Raw genomic sequence first — 6,807 nt, 5'->3', positions numbered from 1 at the left:
TAAGAGATTAGGGTTTGATCAAAGTGGGTTTACCACTGATTTAATGAAATTAGGCATGAGTTTATGTTATTAACCTAGAATCTTAAATGGAAATCAAGTAACTACATGTAAACTTGAGAATTAATCATATGGTTTAAGAGTAATTAGTGAAAATTAATAATGAAACCCATGGTTTATACTTGAATTAGAATGGATTACTAAAATATTCAGTGTTATCATTGTAAAAGAAGAACTTGATGATATTGATCATGAGGTTTGATCATGTAAAGGGTAAAATGAAATTATAAAGGGTATAATTGTCCTGTTTTTGTAAAAATCACCAAAAATTATAGAATGGAGATGTGCTATATAACCCTGGAAAGCTGAGAATGTCTACTTTGATTTTTGTTTTAAAACCAAAATCTAATTCCGGACTTAAAATGGGTGAAAACAGCTATATGTTCAGTGCAGTAAGGCTGAATTTTGACAGTTTTGGAACATTTTGACAGCTTTAGGATGCTGTTTTGTAAAATTCATAGTAAATTATAGAAAAATCATAAAAATGTGAGGTCAGTGGCATTAGAAAGATATAAGAGTCTATTTTGTTAATATATATAATTTATTAGTTATTTTGACATTTAATAAGGGTAAACAGATCTGCAAGTGACAGCTATACAAAGAACAAAAACTAAAATTTCTAAATTGAAAACAACATAACTTGAGAGTAGTTGAGTAATTGCTTATGAAATTTGAAATATGAACTCCAGGGGTATAATTGAAGGTTTTAGAGGCCTGAGGATGGTGTAATTTCATCAGAAAAAGAGGAATTTTATCGCAACATTCGGTTACAGCACAGTGAGTTCAATATAGGGACAATTGTATGTTATGTGTTATATGTGCAATGTGCTTTCTTGTGTTATTGATCTAAGTGGTTATTACTTGATATTGATTTTGATGCCTTTGGCCATGTAGAGCATGACTCGTATCACTTTGGTATTGGCTTTGTGCCTTTGACCATGTAGAGCATGACTCGTATCACTTTGGTATTGGCTTCGGGCTAGGTAGGGCTGAAAGCCTGTATATTCTAGCAACATGATTAAAAGGGATTGTGTTTTATGTGCCTCTTGGGCTGGAATTTATGATGCTTATGATCCTAAATTATTGTGTCTTAATTATTGTAATCCCTTGAATCTAACCGTTTATTGATTTGGAAAGCCCTTCATTTGATACACATATAAGCCTTTGTTGTCCTTTGTTTCTTTTTGTTCCTGTCATATTGTTATGTATATGGCATAGCGTTATATTGTATCTATTTTTGAACTCACTAAGTGACGCTCACTTATCCCTTTTAGTGTTTAACTATTTCAGGTGATAAGCATCCAGAGTAAACACGCTTTGTTGGAGGACTTAGAGTAGTTGACACTACTACGTTTTTACTTGGTATACATATATGTATATGGATTATAAATTCCTGGGTAGTTATGTATTTATACAACTAGTTATGAAACTTTGTAAAAACCCTTTTAGTTGGTTTGTATCCATGCTTTTGTATTTAGACCACTAGTGTGAATTATAATTATGAATATGCATGTAGCATGTTTGGCTTTATGGTAATTTTAGTGAATGGGGTCTTACAATTATGGTATCAGAGCACTGGTTTAAGCGAACTAAATACCACAAATTGGTATTTAGACTTAAACTGTTGGAAGTTCAATATATGAACAAATTTATTGTCCGTATATGGATACAAACCATAGTAAAGACTTAAGTGGGGTGTTGGGTAATGATAAATTCTTATATTCTTACGTGTTATGTTACTCCAAATTTTTCAGAGCAATGGCTGAGCAGGAGGGTAGTCATACACCAGATGTGGGTAGAGATCTTCATCTTAATGAGGGAGATACTCCAATATCCCCTCGTGAGGAGCGACTTTTGGATAAACTTACTGGTGTTATTCGACAAACTCTCGAACAACACAAAAGGGATAGTGATAAGGGTAAAGAGAAAGCCACCGGAGAGTCTTCAAGAGAGAAAGCGAAACGTCCCTCATTCAAAACTTTCAAGAGTAGTGGTGCTACAGAGTTTTCAGGTGTCCTTGATCCCATTGTTGTTCTTACCTGGATCCAGAACACAGAAAAAGTATTTCGTATCTCCCATGTGGTTAATGAAGACAAGGTTAACTATGCTTCTGCAATGCTCATTGGAGAAGCCTTAGTCTGGTGGGAAGCGACATTTGAAGCTCTTAACGAGTATGACCAGGAGAATTCATCTTGGGAGATGTTTAAAATCCGCTTTCTAGGAAAATATTGTCCTCTAGATATGAGGAGAAGACTGGAGAAGGAGTTCCTCGAACTTAAGCAAGGAGGAATGACTGTGACCGAATATGAAACTCAATTCAATCAAAAGGCACGGTTTGCTGTGAAGTATATCCCGACTGAAGACGATAAAAGTCAGTTATTCATGGAAGGGTTACGGTATGAAATCCGTGATTTCGTGATCAATCGGGATATTCTATCATTCGATAAAGCTATTGAGTATGCCCGAAAGCGCGAGCATGACTTAGAGATACGTGGTGCCACTCTTTCTGTCCCGAAGCATCCACGTGTTGATCGAACTGTTTCTGTTTCAACTAATCCATCGGGTCGATCTGCTCGATCTGATCTTAGCACAAAAGTACAATCTCAGAGCGCCTTTCGTGGTCGCGGTCGGCCACAATCTTTTTCTCTTCAGTCGAGAGCTCCACCACCATGCCAGAAATGTGGAAAGAGCCACCAGGGTCAATGCAAGGTAGGAAAAGGACCGGTGATTTGCTATGGATGTGGAGAAACATGTCATATGAAGCCCGTTTGCCCGATGAGGAATGTTACATGTTATGCTTGCGGTGTTACTGGCCACAGAAAGCGTTTCTGCCCAACTCTTACCAACCAAATGGTGAGAAGTCAAGCTTCCGTTCAACAACCAGTGGGTACTTCAACCCAAAAGGAGGATGTGCCAAAGGCTAAAGGCCGTGCATTCCAGATTACCCCAGAGGAGGCACGCGAGGACCCGAATGTTGTGACTGGTACATTTCTCGTCAATTCTAGACCTGCTCACATCTTATTTGATTCTGGTGCCTCAGATTCTTTTGTGTCTCGTGAATTTGCGCGTTCTTTTCAAATTGCTTGTTATGCACTCGCCCAACCATTTCATGTAGATACCGCGGGAAGTGTATCATTACTTGTTGATAAAGTCTATAGAGATTGTGTCATAGAAATTGAAGGTTATAATTTTCTTGCCAATTTGATTCCTATCTCCCTACCCAACTTTGATATCATTCTCGGCATGGACTGGTTGTCAAAGAACCGTGCAGAACTCTTGTGCTATGAAAAGATAGTACGCATTCCTATTGAAGGGGAGAATCCTATTTATGTCTATGGTGAACAAAGAATCTTCAAAATAATCTCTTTCCTTAAAGCTCGTAAATTCATATCGAAGGGGTGTTCTATCTATCTGGCCTACTCAGTTGATGTCTCAAAAGAGGAGAAGAAAACAGTAAATGATGTTCATGTTGTTAACGAATATCCTGATGTTTTCCCCGATGACGTGCCTGGCCTTCCTCCGGATAGGCAAGTAGAATTCCGAATTGACCTTGTGCCTGGTGCTGCTCCGATTGCAAAGACTCCTTATCGTCTCGCGCCAACAGAGATGAAAGAAATGATGATCCAACTGCAGGAATTACTTGACAAAGGCTTTATCCGACCGAGTACTTCTCCCTGGGGTGCTCCTGTATTGTTTGTCAAGAAGAAGGACGGATCGATGCGGATGTGCATTGATTATCGTGAGCTGAATAAGGTGACTATAAAAAACAAGTACCCACTACCTCGCATTGATGATTTATTTGATCAACTTCAGGGTGTTAGCTATTTCTCGAAGATTGATTTGAGATCTGGATATCATCAGTTGAAAGTTCACGAGCAGGATGTACCGAAGACTGCTTTTCGTACTCGATATGGGCATTATGAATTCCTTGTTATGCCGTTTGGTTTAACAAATGCTCCTGCTGTATTCATGGATATGATGAATCGGGTATGTCGCCCAATGCTCGATAAATCAGTCATCGTATTCATTGACGATATTCTAATCTATTCCAAGTCTGAAGCTGATCATGCCATTCATATTCGTGTGGTGTTAGAACTTCTTCGAAAGGAGAAACTATATGCTAAATTCTCGAAATGTGAATTCTGGCTTCGCCAAGTTCAATTTCTTGGCCATGTTATTTCTAGTGATGGTGTATCTGTAGATCCTATCAAAATCGAAGCCATTCAAAATTGGGAAGTGCCCCGTAATGCTTCCGAAATTCGTAGTTTCTTGGGTCTCGCGGGATATTACCGGAGATTCATTAAAGACTTTTCTCGTATAGCCGTACCGCTCACGAGTCTTACAAGGAAGGAAGTAAAGTTTGAATGGGGTGAAGCCCAAGAAAAAGCTTTCTCAACTCTAAAAGATCTTTTGACTCATGCTCCAATCTTATCACTCCCAGAAGGTGATGATGATTTCTCCGTATACAGCGATGCTTCAAGATTGGGACTCGGTTGTGTGTTGATGCAACATGGCAAAGTGATAGCCTATGCCTCAAGACAACTGAAAGATTATGAAAAGAATTATCCCACTCATGATCTCGAACTCGCTGCAGTGGTATTTGCCCTAAAACTTTGGAGGCATTATCTTTTTGGTACAAAATGCCAATTATTTACTAACCACAAAAGTCTCAAGTACATATTCAGTCAGCAAACTTTGAATATGAGACAACAACGAGCCATGGAGCTGATCAAAGATTATGACTGTGAAATCCTATATCATCCTGGAAAAGCCAATGTAGTTGCCGATGCACTTAGCAGAAAAATTTATCGTAATAGTATGTGTTATGCTATTACTCATACCACAGTAAAATTCACTATTCTAGATGAACTAGAGAAATGGCAAGAAGAGGCCCTAAAGCCAGAAAATGTGAAGAAAGAAGGGATGATACATTATAATAATGCTTTACTTGATGATCCGCGAGGATTAAAAGTATTCAAGAATCGGCTATGGATTCCAAAGATTGGTGGATTAAGACAGAAGATTTTAGATGAAGCCCATAAATCTAAACTTTCAATACATCCTGGTACAAGTAAAATGTACTATGATGTAAGAACTGATTATTGGTGGCCTGGATTAAAGAGAGACATTGGAAGATATGTACAGGAATGCTTAGTATGCTTACAAGTCAAAGCAGAGCACCAAAAGCCTTATGGAACCCCAGAAAGTCTTAGTGTTCCTGTATGGAAATGGGAAGAACTGTCCATGGATTTTATTACCAAATTGCCAAAGACTGCTAGACAGCATGATAGCATTTGGGTAATTGTCGACCGCCTGACTAAAAGCGCCCATTTTCTTGCCATGCGTGAAACGGCTCCAATGGAGAAATACGCACAAGTATACTTGGATGAAATTGTTGCAAGACACGGTGTGCCATTAAAGATCATTTCCGATCGTGATACTCGCTTCACTTCTCACTTTTGGGCAAGTATGCAACATGAAATGGGATCTCGAGTTGCTCTCAGCACAGCTTATCATCCCCAGACAGATGGTCAGATAGAGAGAACAATCCAAACCATAGAAGATATGCTTCGTGCATGTGTCTTGGAGTTCGGTGGTAACTGGGATAAATACTTACCTCTTGTTGAATTTTCGTATAATAACAGTTACCACGCTTCAATCAAAATGCCACCATATGAAGCATTATATGGTCGCAAATGTCGTACACCATTGTGTTGGCGAGACATAGGACAAAAGATCCTTGGAGGCCCTGAAATGATTCAAGACACCACCGACAAGATTCAAATTGTATGAGAAAGAATGAAAGCGGCCCAGGATCGACAGAAGTCCTATACAGAAAAGAGGAGACGACCCATAGAATTCCAGGTGGGTGATTTCGTAATGCTAAAAGTATCCCCGTGGAAAGGCATTATGTGATTTGGGAAGAAAGGAAAACTAAGTCCTAGATTTGTTGGTCCTTTCAAAATCATCCAGAGAGTTGGTAAACAAGCATACCGCTTGGAATTGCCGGAAGATTTGGCAGGTATTCATGATGTGTTTCATGTGAGCTATCTACGCAAATGCTTGAGCATCTATGATGAGACAGTTCCATTATCCGAGGTGAAATTGGATAATAAGTTAAGATATGTAGAAGAACCTGAAGAGATTATAAATGAGAGAACGGTTGATCTGCGTAATAAAGAAGTGGAGTTAGTGCTTGTCAAGTGGAAACATCATCGAGGCCCAAATTATACTTGGGAAAATAAGAATGACATAAGAGAAAAATATCCCCGCTTGTTTAAATCGTCATGATTTCGGGGACGAAATCCTCAAAAGGAGGAGGTATTTGTAACATACACTTCAGTAACCTTGTTTAATTATCATGTTTCATATGATTGTTAGTTTAAAAATGAATATTATTATATATATTATATGTTGTTTTAAACGTTTAAAGTAGGTAGTTATAATAAAATAGAATTGTAAGCGTTTAAAAATATATATATATATATATATATATATATATATATATATATATATATATATATATATATATATATATATATATATTATTTTCGGTATGGTTTTAAGCGTTGATTTCTAACGAAATAGGTTTATAATATTTGAAGTTAAACTAAGTTTAGAATCATTTGGAATGTATTAGAGGTGATAGGGAAGTCTTATGTGATTCCGATCAAAAAGTCAACTATCGGAATTAACGAAAGTATAACGTCTAAGTTGAAAATAATTAAATCTGATTTTATTGGAAGATTT

General features: G+C 37.6%; 1 long non-coding RNA gene across 1 annotated transcript; it reads left to right on the top strand.

The window, feature by feature from the left end:
• Window positions 1-741: 741 nt before the first annotated feature.
• LOC145008560 (uncharacterized) lies at window positions 742-1,853 on the top strand. Its single transcript, XR_013663540.1, has 3 exons — window positions 742-834; window positions 1,348-1,419; window positions 1,812-1,853. It is a non-coding gene; the product is annotated as an uncharacterized LOC145008560 (long non-coding RNA).
• Window positions 1,854-6,807: the final 4,954 nt, after the last annotated feature.

The sequence above is a fragment of the Lactuca saligna genome, chromosome 8 (assembly GCF_052625555.1).
Source record: "Lactuca saligna cultivar CGN05327 chromosome 8, ASM5262555v1, whole genome shotgun sequence".
Lineage (NCBI taxonomy): Eukaryota > Viridiplantae > Streptophyta > Magnoliopsida > Asterales > Asteraceae > Lactuca > Lactuca saligna.
This window is presented reverse-complemented; position numbering and strand designations above follow the sequence as displayed.